The sequence below is a fragment of the Antechinus flavipes genome, chromosome 3 (assembly GCF_016432865.1).
Source record: "Antechinus flavipes isolate AdamAnt ecotype Samford, QLD, Australia chromosome 3, AdamAnt_v2, whole genome shotgun sequence".
Lineage (NCBI taxonomy): Eukaryota > Metazoa > Chordata > Mammalia > Dasyuromorphia > Dasyuridae > Antechinus > Antechinus flavipes.
In genome coordinates this window covers 7437521-7453651 of record NC_067400.1, presented here as the reverse complement: position 1 = coordinate 7453651, position 16131 = coordinate 7437521, and the positions used below count along the sequence as shown (strand labels likewise).

Below are 16131 nucleotides of genomic sequence, written 5' to 3'. Positions count from 1 at the left end.
TCAAACCTTACAGTACTATAATATCTGTCATTTTGGACCAGTTATCTGACCTCTTCACGCCTCAGTCATCTATAAAATGACAGAGCAGGATCAGATGGCCTTTGAGATTCTTCCTAACTGTGGGCCTATTCCAGAAGAGCACAATAATGCATTAAAAAAAATTATCTCTTTTAATCCATAATTATCTGGTTACAGAATCACAGCCCTAAAATGTTTGAACTCAGAGGGACTTTTGAGATGATAGGATCACACTTCTAGAATTAGGAGAGAAATCTGAGGCAATTCAATCCAACCTTACATTTTACAAATAGGGAAACTGAGGCCCAACCAGAGGCAATCCTATTCCCCCGAGGCAGCTCTTGGTATTTTGGGACAACTCAGACGACAAGAACTTGGAGATGTCCTGTCAGCGCTCAGATACTGAGCGAAAAAGCCAGCACTGGCCAGCAGCAGAAGAAGCCCAGTCTTTTCTATAACAGCCCTGATTCAAAGTGCTGGGCTTCTCAAAACCCTCCCATTTCTGTGATGCTGCATGTTTGGTCTCATTTAATGGATTTTTCCTACTAATCCTTCATTATAGCTTACAGTAAAAATGAATTAATACCAATACGCTCTGAGTTAATCTCTGTTTACTTTAAAAAGCAAATACAACATGCTTTCCAATAGCAGAGATTAGCTTCTGAGAAATGTCTTTCTAATTCCTTATCGTGGGTTAACAAAACTTAATATTTCTTGGTGGGGCCGATTTTGAGTTCGTGGTATTTTCTTAATCTACCTGTCATCGAATAATTTATCAGCTTCATGAACTGAATTTTTTTTTCCCGTTTTATTTATTTATTTATTTTTTCTACAGGAGAATGTAGGGTGGGAGGCAGGGCAAGAAAAATATGAGCTCAGAGTCAGGGATTCTAATGTAGTTTTCTCCACTTTTTTGAATCTGGTCCACTCTTTTTTCTTTATGGATTTCAGGCCAGTTTCTTAAGATCTGGGTACTAAGTGATAGGTGGGTTCTGATGTGATTTAATGTTGTTTAGTGAAATCCCAGATCACTGACGTCTTAATGGAATCATGTTGAAGATAGCTCAGGTATTCCTGAGGCATGCTGGTCTTTTCCTTCCTGGAGTGGGAGTAGTAGAGTCTGAAGACTTGGATTTAAATCCTAAGTATTATATGGCAGGTGTGACTTGGAGCAAGTCAATCTTCCCGGCTTGGAAATCGCCTAAGCAGCCGCCTCTTGGGGTTCTCCTGGCTGCTCTCTGAAAGGGTCTTTCTTCTTCTCACCTCATCATCAGCTTCTCTGACTGTCTCTGCCATTGGTTTGCCACGAATTCTCCACGTTAGCATTTCCTTCATCTACTCTGTTACCACCTGGGAATCTATTTGTTTCAGCGATACCTAAAGGCAGTTGATTGGTTGAGGAGCCTGGATACCTAGGGGCAGGTGATTGGCTGAGGAGCCTTGAAGGAGGCTTGAGACATTGCCTTGTGACTTATGGTCTTGGGGCTCTGGGGCAGCATTTTTGTGCTCGGATTTGGCTTTATTTTTGTCCTTCCTCCTTGTGTTTGTATTCCCAGGGCTTAACACAATATCTGGAACATGATGAGTGTATCATAAGTCTTGTTGAGTGACTTCTTGATCACCTGACTCTTTTCTATTTCATTTACTTATCTTATGGATCCATGACTAGATTGCTGATAATCCATTCATAAATTAACAAATATTTACTAAAAGATTATTATGGAATAGACATCACGTAAGCACAGAGATCCACAGCTAGACACAAAGCGTTCCTAAGGAACTTGGTTTCAATCAGGGGAAGGGACTTGGAAATGCAAATACAAAGGAAATATGGAGGAGGGGATCACTAATAATCGGGGGGCAGTCAGGAAAGGCTTCCTACAGGAGGGGGGTTTGACCTGAGTTTTAGAGTCAGCAAGACCTGAGTGTGAATCCTTAATCAGAGACTCTTAAGTTACAGATTCTAAGAGGTAGTGAAGAAAGGCAACTTCCTTCCTAAAATAGGGGGCTGAATTGACTAAAGGCGTGGGGCCTGAAGCTGACATATTGCTCCAGAGGATTAGCAGGCAGTTTGCTCTGAATGGATAGCTTTTGAAGGGGAACAATGATTGCCAAGCCTGGAAAGTTGGGCTGGAGCCAAATTGCAGACTCTCAAAGTCAAACAGAAAAGTCATCCGCCATTTTGTTCTAGAGTCAATGAGGATCCATTAGAGATTTTTGAGTCAGGGAGTGGTCAGATCTTTGTTTTAGAAATATCACTTTTGCATCTGTGATGAGGTCTGTCTTCTCTCTCCAAAAATATTACCATGCCCATGTATATACCATAATATGGATAGATGGATAAGGCTGTAGTTTTGTGTGTGTGCAAATTTATGTTCAAAAGCAATGTTGAGGGCTGGATCGTGTATATAAAGCAGTGGGCATGGAGTTAGGAAGGCCTGGCTCCAAATCTGACTCAGTTCTTAGTAATTGTGTGACTTTTAAAAGTTCATTTCACCTCAAGGCTCCTGTTTCTTTATAAAATGAATAAGTTGGACTCAAGGACCTCCGAGTTTCCTTCCAGCTCTAACCCTGAGACCCTGAGATTCTGAATCTACGTTCCTCCAGCTCTAACCCTGAGACCCTGAGATTCTGTATCTAGATGACTAGCTCTCTGGCCATCTTGTCCATAAGTGTAGACTAAGATCCTTGATTCTTTAGCAGAGAAGTCTCATTCACACATTCCAGAAGAAATGAGAACAATCTGGGCAGTTTTCATTCTTAAGAACTAGAAAAGCCCAATGGCTACAAGTAAAGCATTTTGGGGGGTCTCTCTCTTGCTCAGAACTTTGGTGGAGCTCCTTCTGGAAAGCAGGGAGCTCCAAGTGCCTCTGGGGTAGTGCAGTAAAATTGTTCCAAGACTTCAGTTAATTTTACTAAGATGACCTCAAACAATATTTATTCATGGAGTTTAACTCAGTACTTGAGTTGATGTGATGGCTTGGGACTGGATTTTCATCAATTTGCTGGCATCTGGATGGACATTTTTTCCAGAGGCTGTCCCATATTTTACTCTGCAAATGCACAACTTACTAAAATGTCACAGGGGATGGAGGAGACCAATAAGTCTCATGAGAAGCTAAGCTCAGGGTCCATCCGCCTTCCATGTTAATCTATTTAAACAAAATAGTAAACCCTGGAATCGTCCAGTGAAGAACAGACAGGGACCTTATCCCACCCACCTCTTTGTATGTTGAAGAAACTGGACACCAGAGACAAGAAATTCCCTATTACCTAGGAAATAAATCGCTCCCTCGGCATCTTGGTCCCAGTCCTCTGACATCAATCCCAGGGCTCATTCTATATGCCATATTGAAGATACTATGTTCAACAAAATAATTTTCAGGAAGAGATAAAATGTTACCTTTTCTATCAATAAGACCCACTCTGTTATTGGTTCTGGAACAGCCTTAACTAAACACTAAAAAGGGCTTTTCCCTTTCAGTATCTTTGATCCTCACTCTACCTCTTGGTTTAGGTCATGCCCCGTGGAGATTGGGGAAAATAACTGAATGGCACAAGAATTAATCTTGTGCTACAAGGAAACTCCAAGCAATGGTGGAGATAGTTGTCATCTCTCTAGTCTGTCCTCCACTCGTAGCACATCGTGGTGTGGGACTGGGAGGGAGCTCTTGCGGGTTCTGCCATTGAGGTCCAAACTCCAGCTTTGATCTGGGTAAGCTGGAAGCTGAAAGTGTCTAGGAAAGAGCTTGGGGAAATTCACAGAGTCCATCACAAGAGTAGCCACAGGCTAGGAGAAATTTCATCCATCACTTGGCAAAAATGAATGAAAGATGGATGGATGGATGGAGAGAGAGAGAGAAAGAGAAAGAAAGAAACATACATACATGCATAGACAGAAAGATACATAGATAGACAGACAGATAGATATGTGATAGCTATATAGATGGATAGATGGATATATGGGTAGATATATACATAACTACATATAAACATAGATGGATGGATGAATGGATGGATGCATAGATGAATGGATAGATGAATAAATAGATAATAGACAAGACAGATACATACATACATACATGAACAGATGAACAGATAAATAGACAGATAGACACATATATACATACATAGATGGATAGATGGATGGATGGATGGATAGATGAATAGATAGATAGATAATAGACAGACAAGATAGACAGATACATACATACATACATGAACAGATGGATAGATAAGTAGACAGATAAATAGATACATATATACATACATAGATGGATAGATGAATGTTTGAATGGATGGATAGATGGATGGACAGATATATAGATAATGGATAGATAATTGATCTTTGTCGGTGGAAGGAAGACTCACAATATCTATTCCCTAGCATTGTGGTGATGATCGAAGGAAATCAAGTTTGTAAAACACTTAGCACAGGGTCTGGCACATAGTGGATGATTAATAAATGCTGAATAAAAGCAATTACATGTCATGTCTATAACTTAAACTTGGAGCCGAATAAGCTCACTTATCCTTTCCTACAAAGGCTGAGGTTACACCAAAAAGATGTAGTGCTTAGAGTGTTGACCTTGTAATCAACAGTATCTGAGTTCAAATCCCACCTCCATCACTAAGCAGCCATGTCACCCTGGGCAACTTCTTTTGTCTCCACAATGTTTTTTTTTTTTCTAATATTCAAGGACTGAACATCATAATCTCTCAGAGAACTTGAATCTCAAGACCTCTGATCTTATGGTAGCCTTGAAAGAGTGTGAAAATTAGCTTATTATGTACCTACTGTGTGTCAAATACTGGAGCTATGAAGAGAGAAATCACATCTTTCCTTGCCTTTATGGAGTTTAGATTCTATTGCAGGAGATTACACATACATTTACAAGTTTACTTTATTAAGTCACAAAAGGAATCAAAGGGATTAGAGGGGGAGTTCCAAAGGAAAGCTTCAAGCAGAATTTTGCTCCCATTAAGTCTTGAAGGAAACTGCAAGGCACAGTCAGTACTGGTGAGTGGGCAGTGTCTGAAATCCAGTCTCTCCCCAGTCATTTTCCCCATCATCTCTCCCTGCTCATACAGCACAGTCTGGAGCCCAAGATTTTTCATTATGGTTAAAGCCTAAGTGATTACTTTGCTTCTGAAAATAGAAAGTTAATTTCCCAGGTGTCTGAAGAGTAAGGTAACTTGGCTAAAAGCATTAGCGGGAGACATGTCCATGTTCTTTTGAACCCTAATATCAGCAAAGGGCTCCACTTAAAAGCCTTCAAAAGTTGGAGACCATAGTAAGTGGTTGAGTTTAGTACTTAGACAACAAAAAAATGTTTTCTCATGTTCTTTGCTCTTCCTAATAAAGTGTTCCAAAAGCAATTACGACTGAGACATTAAGTGGGTGGGAGGAGCGGAGACTGGACAAGAAGTCACTCACTGCCTAGTACACTCACCTCATACTCCCTCTCCTGCCTCATGAACAGATCTCAACTTGATCAGTCACTGGCTTTATCCCCTGGTGCCAGAACTGGGTTCATTTGTCCTCCCCCAGGACTGACCCATGTTAGAAGAAGTTGAGATGACCTAGCGCCATCTTGGTTTCTATATTTAATGGATCTGTACAGCAACAGGAGGTGGTGAGGATGGATCCATCCTCGTAAAAAGAATAATTTGGGGTCTTTCTATGTTTAAAGATATAGTCACGGGTCATATCCAGTGTGGGTTAGCCAGCAGGAGATACTGCATTAAAATTTCCAGGCCAAGTTGTGTAGTAGTTGCTTTTTAGGTCAAATACACAGATGGTTCATATTTCAAAGTTTGTGCTCCCCTGAGGCATCCCTAGCTTACTCTGCCCAGTAAGATTCTGTGTTTGAAATGTAAAAACAAGGATTTAATATATTCTCTCTGTGCATCTGGGGGAACACTGGACCTCCTGGGTCAAAAAGCTAGTCTTACAATTAGGCAGACTGGGGCACAAGACATCTCCTGGCTGTGAGAATCTGGGATGCAAATTTAACTCTCCAAGGCTAGTTGGGGCAAAAGGACGGGCTAGAAGCTTGTTTGGATCCTCTTCCTCCGTGCTCCCCAATCCCAGCAGTGAGGAGCCAAGAGATGTTTCCATACTTGGGGATTGCAGGGATTCTTTCTGATATGGGATGACCAGGTGGCCCCTGGGACTTCTTCTGATATTCAGATGCTCTGCTGATCAGCAGCCTCCGCTTTGTCTGAAACCTGATGGTTACTTGGTGAGAATTCCAAGATGAGGCTGTAGCTTATTATGCCAACTGGGCTAGAGTACTCTAGTCCACAGACACCCCCGTTTTTCTTACTGAGGATAATTGGCTCTAAAGAGCTACATGAATTTGGAATAAAATATGTTTTGAAAAACACTTCTCTCTTTAATGAGCATTCTGATTATGACCCTATAATTATAAAGTACCTTCTCGGGCTCCGAGGAGTTTCGAGACTGACTGACAACGTGTTGATGACGAGCCTCGTCTCTAGAAGGCACCTTTCTTTCAAGGAGCTCAAAGCATTTTATGGACATGACTGCCTCGAGTCTCCTCACATCGGACAAGATTGACAGAAGGCGGGCGTCATTATCCCCATTTACAGGTGGGAACGAGGGAGGCATGGGACAGTGGGCAAGAAGCGCCCACTAGAACAAAAAGAATGAGAGACAGAAGCAGAATCTGCCTCTAGCGCCCCCTCCTAGGTGCAAACAATTAACTGAGAAAAGAGAATCTGAGTTGGAAGGAAACTTAAAGATGGCGTTGCCCCATAGTTTCATTTCCCAGATGGAGAAACTGAGGCCCGCAGATGTGAGATGAAATTTCCAATGTCCCTCAGCTACTTGTTGGCAAAACAGGAATTACTGTAGCTTTCCCAAACCTTTCTATAAGATCCGAGTCACTTTATATGTAGCACATAATCGGTGCTTAATAAATGTTGATTGAATTGGATTGAATTGAATGACTGTTTTCTTCTGGACTTAAATGGAAAGATACTTAAACATGTGTTTTGATCGAATGTGACATGTATGAGCAGAGAGTCACTGACTCCCACCCTTCTGGGAAGATGCAGGTTCTCCAGTCCTATTGTCAAGCTGTTCTAAGGTCAGATGTTTCTCTCTCACCTGCTACTGAATTCTGTTGGCCTTGCCCTGGGATCTGATGCCACATCCATGAAGCTTTTTGGGCTTTTTTCATCATCTCTGTGACTGACCCATTTTTATGTGTTACTTCTCCCAAATGGAGTTAGAATTCTGTGAGAACCTATTGTCTTTACTTTTCTCTTGGATCCTTGTTTTGCCTTAGAAATACAGTAAGTGCTTAAGGCAGCCAGGTGATGAGGTAGTAGATTTCTGGAACTGGAGGCAGGAAGATTCACCTTGAATCCAAATCTGATCTCAGATACTGACCAGAGATGTGATTCTGGACAAGTCACTCAACCCTCTTTGCCTCAGTTTCGGTAAAAGGAGCTGGAGAAGAAACAGCAGAGTCTTTGCCAAGCTAAACCAATTGGGTTCAGTACTGAAAAGTACTGAAAACAAATGCTTTTATATTTAACCATTCACTAAGGCTCTCAATCAGGACATTCAAAGAGACCTAATCCCTCTATAACCCAATCAAGGGGGTAAGGGTGGGGAGTATTGTATGACTGATAATTTAGAATCTGCTATAGATTCCTGAAAACTTTAAATGAATATCCCTCAAAGAGGGGTGGTGGAAAAGTGCATGAATTATGAGCAGCCTGCAATGACTTGTCACCATGGAGTTGGGAAAAAAAACGAATAATTAATGTCATCCAATCAAAAAGTGATGAGTCACTCTGATGTCCAGAGCTTAGAGATTGCCTAGGGGATCCAGTGGGGTCAGGAGAAAGTGAGGAAACTGAAAACGTGGAGTGGTAGACCCTGTGCAAAACTTCAAAAAGGACATCCGTGAGACTCTCTTGGGCGAAGGAACGATGAATGGATTGGGATCTATATCATTGAAGGGAATGATCTCATTGTTGTTATGGATGAGATAAGAGATCCATTGAGCTATTGATTAATTGACCCATTAGAGTACATTGAAAAAAAATTGAATTGGGAACATTAGGAAAAAAAAAAAAAAAAGCACCAAAAATACCACCTTATTTGCCCAGACTCTGTCCAGCATGGATGGATGGTTGATGGTTGCCAGGGTCTGAAAGTTCCTGCTTGAACCTCCCTCCTGCCCTGGTTGGGTGGTTTTAAATCAAGCATGAACTCACTGCTCTGCCTCTGGAAGCATTTCAACATCAGGCCACTGTAATAATGGTTTAAGATTATTTAATCCCATTACTTATACACTTCATTAGGCTGAGTGAATTGTTGGCGGAGATTCAGTAAACTTCCTACTCTTGAGATAAAGGAAATGAAAGAAAATCGGGACCACAGTCTGTTCTTCATTTTCTTTAATATTTGTCTTATATCGTTTTAAAGCTAAAGGAATGATAATTGGCCCCTGCCTGCAATATAGCATGTAATCTCCTCTAACAGGTTCTTCTGCTTAGCCCCATACACACCGAGATGGGAAACCAACTAAAACCTGATTTTTCAGACAATGAGGAAAAATACACTCAGGCAGGACAGTTGGTGTTGGGTGGGAAGGGAAGGGTGGGAAGGAAAATCCAAATGGAAGATTTTATTTTAATAATGTCTAACCTTCATATATATATATATATATATATATATATAAAAACAACACATTTTGAGAAGGAGCCGAATGCCCCAATTCAAGAGGCCATTCTTTGGCCATATTCCTTGGTCATATTCAGCCCCATAGAAATGGTGCCATTGTTTAAAACCCAAGGAGGCACAATAGAGATCCCCATTCATATAAAAGATCATAGGGTCTAGAATTTTACCTGAAAACCTCCCTGGTATAAGGAGGCTGAAGGTTTACTCACCAAGTGAAAATACTTGACACGTGAAAAGCTAATGAATTGTGTGAGTCAGTGCAAACTTACTGTGGAATTAGTTACCTGTAGTTACAATTCATTAATTTTTAATGAAATTATTATGAATCTGTTAATATCACCTACATTTACCAATGTCTGTGTCATTCATCCATCCATCCATTCCGAGAGAGCCGTCTCATAACAAAGAACCAAAAAGGGAATGGAAAGCAAAAACAACTTGGCAAAATAAACACCTTATTGGAAAAGCTTACTATCAGTAATGGTACATCTCTGCAAAGACTCAAGGGAAGAGCCTTCTCATATCTCTTCTTGGGAGCCATGCTGCCTTTTCATACTTTCCCAGCATTCCATTTCATTTGTTTTTCTTTCCTATATTAAAGTTGAGAAATATTTATTAAGAGCCTACTGTGTGTCAGATATTTTACTAAGGGCTAGAAATATAAAGAAAGGCAAACAAACAAAATCAGTCCCTGCTCTCAAGAAACATTGCATGCAAATGGGGATATATGTGTGTGTTTGTTAGTCTTAGAGGAATGCCTTTAAAATGAAGAAGGAAGGGCTGGGAAAGATTGCTTGTGATAGATAGAGCTATAGCTGAGATCTGAGAAAGCTAGAGAAGGATGTGAAAATCAAAGGAAGAAGAGGACTCCAAGCATAAGGAGGGCGATGGTGAAAAAAAAAGCTGGGCGATGGGGGATCATGGACTGGGAACAGAAAGGAAGCTCCCGTGAGTTCATGCAATAGGGGGAGATATATAAAGATGAGGAAGGGGCCAGATTACGGATATCTTTAAATCCAAATGGAAGATTTTATTTTAATAATGTCTACCCTTTATATAGTACCTACTATGTGCCAGGCATTCTGCTAAGTACTTCATAATTATTATCTCATTTGATCCATACAACAACCCTAGGAGGTATATGCTATTATTTTCCTGGACTTAATAGAGAGCATTGGAGTTTATTGAATAATAACATATATCATCATCATCATCATTATGATCTCATTTTCATTTTTTTCCAATGAGTTTCAGATAGGAAGAGTCCTGTAGTATGTTGGAGAGGGAATAAGTATTTTTATAATGCCTACTATGTGCAAGACATTTTTACAAACATCACCTTGATGTCCATCACTTGGGGGATGGCTGAATAAGTTTTGGTATATAAATGTATGGGATATTATTGTTCTGTAAGAAATGACCAGCAGGATGATTTCAGAAAGACCTGAGAGACTTACAGGAACTGATGCTGAGGGCAATGAGCAGGATCAGGAGATCATCATACACAGTAACAAGAAGACTATGTGATGATCAGGTCTGATGGACGTGGCTCTTCTCAGCAATACAGTGACTCAAGGCAGTTCCAGTGGATTTGAGATGGAAAATCCCATCTGTATTCCAAAGGGGATCTGAATGTGAATCTTTATGTAGCTTTAAAGTTGGGACAGTATTTTGAATGCTTCATCTACCTGGTGAGGTTGGTGCTAAAATCGTCATCCTCACTGAACTTAGGAGAGACCCGAGTCTGAGCGAAGAAAAGTGATTTTCCCAGTCATGACCAGGGCTGGATTCAAATGCAGTTATTCCTGCTGCCAAGTTCAGCTCTCTCGCCACTGCCATAGTACATTGTGGCTGCTGGCGGGCAGACCACCCGGGACATTGGGGCAAGTTCCGATGAAGGGCAGTTTGCCCAAGGCTTGAGCTCAGAAAATCCCATGGAGACGGCCCCGGCCTTGCCTTTTTCTCTGAATATTCTGCACACTGATGCCGTGGGTTAAGGTGGAGGAGTGTTTTTTACAAACTGGACCACGTGGCTCTCAAGGAAGGTCTTTTGGAAACTGCCTTGACATGCTTTTTAACCTTAAGGAGCTTGCTCTTCATTTCTAGGTCCTCGGTGGTCGAGCTGACAAGGTTTTAGAAGCAATCCGATCCCATGCCCTCCCTAAGCCAGGCTGCAGACAGGGTCAGTGAATCTCCATATGGCCTGGTTGCTGACCCATCCAAGCCTTTTGGCTTTAATGAATCATTAATTAGCACAAGCCCCTGAAGGTGTGCAGTGCCCCTCACGTAAACCTTGCCCCCGTTCCTCAGTCCTTGTGGGATAAAAGGAGTCTCACGGACCCGTCTTCTCTCTTTCCATGTTGGGAAAACCAGTTGGGAGAGGGACATTCTGGGTCAGCAGAAAAGCTGCTGGGAAGGACGTCCCTCCGTTCCCGACTCCCACCCCACGCCCGGCTCCCGGTTGTGTTGATATGCGGAGCGTGGGTCCGCTTGTGTTGTTCCAATTATCCTAATGTATTCTTTGCTCACTGGGCAACTGACTCAGGCTGACGTTAGACCCCAGCATCCGAATGGCAGCCTGCCTTTGGTCTGAGAGCCGGGGATGGGGGGAGAAGCTTGCAGCATGAGGGAGAGGCGGGGGGCCAGCGTTGCTGCTAAAACATGGGGGGGAGATGTGTCTGGCCTCCAGCGCCAGGACCGTCACGCGTCCTCCGCTCAAGGTGAAGCAGACACGCCGGCCCCTTGGGATGGGACGGGGGCTGATGGGAGAGACAGTCCAGATGACTTTCAGTGGGACGTGGAAATTCCCTCCCTCCTACTTGGCTCCTCTGGGGATGTTTGCTCCCTTAAAAGGGGGGAAAAAAAAGTGTGCATGTGTATGTACCTGTGTGTATTATGTGTGTATCTCTGTTATAATGTATGTGTATGTATGTATGTGTATACCTCTGTGTATTATGTGCATATCTCTATTATAATGTATGTGTGTATGTTTCTGTGTGTATTTGTGTGTGTATCTCTGTTATAATGTATGTGTATGTATTTATGTGTTATCTCTGTTATGTGTGTGTGTATTTCTGTGTATGGGTGCATGTATGTGTGGACCCCCAAAGCACGATGAGAACCCCTAGCCCTTCCTTCCCAAGCTGGCCCATCCTTCTCCTGGCTGAGCCATTCCCTCGGCCATGCAGTGGCCGACCTCTCAGGGTTGACGTGGGGCTGACTCGGACGTGGTGGTGGAAGCCCCGGCCCCTCAGTGGAGTTGGGAGGGAGGCTTCTGCGACTTATCGGTACCATCAGGTATGGGCGCACCTGGATGGAGGCTTCCCTGTCCGGGGACAGGCGAGCAGGCTCACACCCGGAGCGGGGGCTCTCCTGGGAAGGCGTAAGTCGGTGTGGTGGGCCCAGGAGCAGGGACGGGTCCCTCCCCCCGGGGATTCTGTTGGCGCACCGGAGGGTACAAGACTGGAAGCCCTAAGGCCTTATGTCCGAAGTGGCTCCGACACTTAGGAACGCCGGGATAGTGGCCGTCGCGGGTAGGAGGCAGGTGCGTGGAGAGCTCCGTTTCGTTCCTTTTGGAGGAAAAGCAGACCACAATGATGGATTTAGGGGAATTCTGGGGCCGGGAGGGTCAGGGCCAGTTTGTTTGGGTGTCTTGTGAGCGGCCAGAGCGTGCACTCGTCCCACGTGTGCGGCCCGGGCTGTGCTAGCAGATGTCGGAGACAATTCTGCCATGGAAAATAGTTTGTTATTTTGGTGGAAGCAGCTGTTGCCCACCCCGAGCTCGGTGGGACTCCCAGGGCGGAGCGCAGCCTTAGGAAGGAGAGGTGAAGGCCGTGTCTTAGGGAGTGAAAAGGTCAGCCTGTCTGTCATCAGGCATCTATGGAGCCTTGGGGCTCCCACGGCCCCATCTGGCTGGGACCAGGCTTTGAGGGGCAGGAGGGAGGGTCTGGGGGGCAATCGGGCACCCCACTGCCTGCTGGGTGAGCGAGTTTGCACCAAGACAGATTCTTTCACTTCTTGCAGGGGCCCTCTCCCTTCTGGCTAGTGTCCAAGATAATTAATAATAATTAATTAATCAACTAATTAACAATAAATGTCAGAGTGCTGGCCATTTCAGCTTCTTCCCCAAAAACAACAATAACAACCCTAATGCAATCCCTTGTAATGGTGACCCAAAGAACAGACAATGGCTCCTTTGGTAGATTGGGCCCCTGGGATTGAGACACAGCAGCAGCTGAGAGCCCGTCACCCCTGGAACCAGCCTCCAACACCTTCCAATACAGCAACTCATTTTAAAGGGGAATTGAGGGAATGTGAAGATCTTACTCTTTGTTCCAGGCTTTATCATCTACCTAAAAAATGACTTGTTCATCCCCAAGAAGGTGCTTTTTGGTTGATTTTTTTTTTTTTTAATATACAAATGAAGTAATGTAGCACAATCTTTCCTTGTTTTAATCCAACTATTACTGCTATTAATTATTTATTTAGTTAATTTACGCAGACCTAAGATTTCACCCACAGAGGAAATTCCCGCTCTGGAAACTCCTACTCGTGGAGCCCTAACAAGACTGGTTTTGTTATCTACGTTTTAGAAATGAATAAACTGAGGCTTGGAGAGTTATGAGTATTTTCCATGGACTTAGCAGACTTTTTCAAGGTAGAATCAAGAAGTTCCACTTTTTGGAGGAAATCCTTGGACAATATCAGTGCCCCTCACTGAGGACTATACAGATGCATTTCTCTAAGATTGTTCAACTGCACCATTTTAAAAAAACATTTTGAAAATGTCCTTCATTGTTGCTTCTTTTCTTATTGCTTGGTCCCATTCCTCTGCTTAGAAGAGAAACTCACTGGGAACAGTGACGTCCTGAGCACCCAGCTCACCCTTATCAATGAAATCTGGCTTATATTACCACAAACTTAGAGGAGATTCAGAAAAAAAACTTTTGCCACTGGTGATTCTTGTTGCCTGTGGTTTCTACAAAACAGGAAAGGTGGCCTGAAAAAGCCATGCAAATTTAATTTAGGATTTATAGATCTGAATAGAATATTGGGACAACTATCCTTGTTAGTCCTATGAAAATTATTAAATGGGAATATTAAAAGGTATCGCTCTTTTCAAACATATAGAAATTTTATCTTATGAAGAGCCTAGAGAGCCTTTGAGTTAATATAAAAAGATAAACATATGAACACATCTTTAATAGACTAAACAGTGAAGGAGGGAATATTAGAAAAAAATAGAATCTAAATGAAGATTAGTGTAGGGGACATGTCAAAGAACAAACCATAGTATTGAAAATTGTTTACATTAAATAATTAAATATATTATTAAAGAGGATAATAGCAGTGAGATAGTGGATCAAAGTTGAGCTCAAGAACAAACCAAACTTTAAAAAATCTATGTGTAAAGGAAACAGAAAATACTATTTGGGTAAATACTTATTGACTAAATATAAATAACCAACAAAGAGTACTGATCACACAGTGCACACGGCTAGCAAGTTTCTTTTTCTTTTCTTTTTCTTTTTTTTTTTATGAGGAAATTGGGTGACAGCTAGGAAGTTTTCAGTGTCTGAGGTCCTCCTGACTTCAGGGTTGGTGCTCTATCCACTGTGCCCCCTAGCTGCCCCAAGTTTCTTTCTTTCTTTTTTTTAAAATTTCAGCAGTATTTTATTTTATTTTTTTCAAATATATGTATAGATAGTTTTCAGCATTCATTTTTGTGGAACTTTGTGTTCTAAACTTTTCACTCTTCTTCCCTTCCATCTCCCTTCTCCAACACAGTAAGCAATCTGATATAGGTTAAAAATGTGCAATTCGTTTGAACATATTTCTATATTTATCATGTTGCGCAAGAAAAATCAGAGCCAAAAGGGTGGGGGGAGATGAACATACTATGCACATTCAGCCTCTATAGTTTGCCCTCTGGATATGATTACTTTTTTCCATCCCAAATCTATTGGAATTGCCTCGAATCACTTCATTTTTGAAAAGAACCAAATTTATCAGTTGATCATCACATAATTTTCTTGTTGCTTTGTACAATGTTCTCGTGGTTCTGCTCATTCCCTTAAAATCAGTTTCTGTAAGTCTTCCAAAGTTTTTCTGAAATCAGCCCGTTCATCATTTATTATAGAACAAAAGTATTGCATTATATTCCTATACAATAACTTGTCATTCCCCAACGGATGGGCAGCCATTCAATTTCCAGTCCCTGGCTAGCACCTTTCAGAGCTGGGATTTCAATCCAGATCTGACTCGGAGACTAGCCAGACCCCTGGACTCTGATATTCGTTCCTTCCTTGTTTCCCTGAAACTATGTGAACCAGCCTGTGGCCCCCCAATGAATTCTCAGGTAAAGCATTTCTGACTCTTTAACATTCTGGAGGGGCAGCCAGTGGTCACCATCATACGCAGAACCTGGAGTTAGACTCATCTTCCTGAGTTCAAATCTGGCCTCAGACAATTACTACTTGTGTGAACCTGGGCAAGGCATTTAACCCTGTTTGCCTCAGTTTCCTCATCTGTAAAATGAATTAGAGAAGGAAATGGCCAATCATTTCAGTCTCTTTGTCAGGAAAACTCCAAATGGGGTCACAGAGACTTGGACACAACTGAAAAATTGCTGAATAACATTCCAAAGGTCGGCTAATTGATCATTAAACTCCTAAGTTTTAATTATTCTAATTCTATGGAAGATAAGAGCTCATTATAAAGATGCTACAGGGGCCCTCTGTACAGCAGAAATGACCTTTGCAAACATATCTCTTGGTACTCCTGGAAAAAAAAAGAAAAAAAAAAAACTGAAGAAGTTCTGGCCCTGCTTCAGTTAAGACTGGATTTACTAAATTTAAAAAAAAAATTAAAAATTAAAAAAAAAAAAAAACACAGAAAAGGAAGCAGGGAGGAGGGGGGGAAAATCTAACACAGAAACATGCAGAGAAAGAAAATATACCTATGCCCTGAGAATGTTTGAAGAATAAAATGGAAGTCTCATTACATAATTACAGGCATTTTGGGGAAAAAATTAATTTGGAAATTTGTAAGCAGACCTCAGCACTAATTTAGAAACTGAGTACAATTTAATTGGACCAAAAAAAAAGAGGAGAGAGAGAGAGAGAGAGAGAGAGTGTCTGTGTGTGTGTATAATTTAAAGATTTTTTGGGGATATATATTTTTTGGTCAAATTATGTATTGAATCTGCTAGTATTTTCTGGAGAGCCCTGCCAGTTCGGTCTTTCCAGTGCTCCACAATGAATTTAAACTGTTTTTTTTTTTTTTACACTGTTCAATAGCATCATTAAGGCTATTATACATGTTTTCCAAAGAGCTTGAATTTAAATGACAACAGAGAAAGAGAGAGAGAGAGAGAAAGAGAGAGAGAG

The 16131-nt window shown here is 41.8% G+C and overlaps 1 protein-coding gene across 3 annotated transcripts in view; it reads left to right on the top strand.

Annotated features, from left to right (window-relative positions):
• Positions 1–16131, top strand: part of LPP (LIM domain containing preferred translocation partner in lipoma) — a 634535-nt gene that overhangs the window by 536083 nt on the left and 82321 nt on the right. The window lies entirely within an intron of this gene.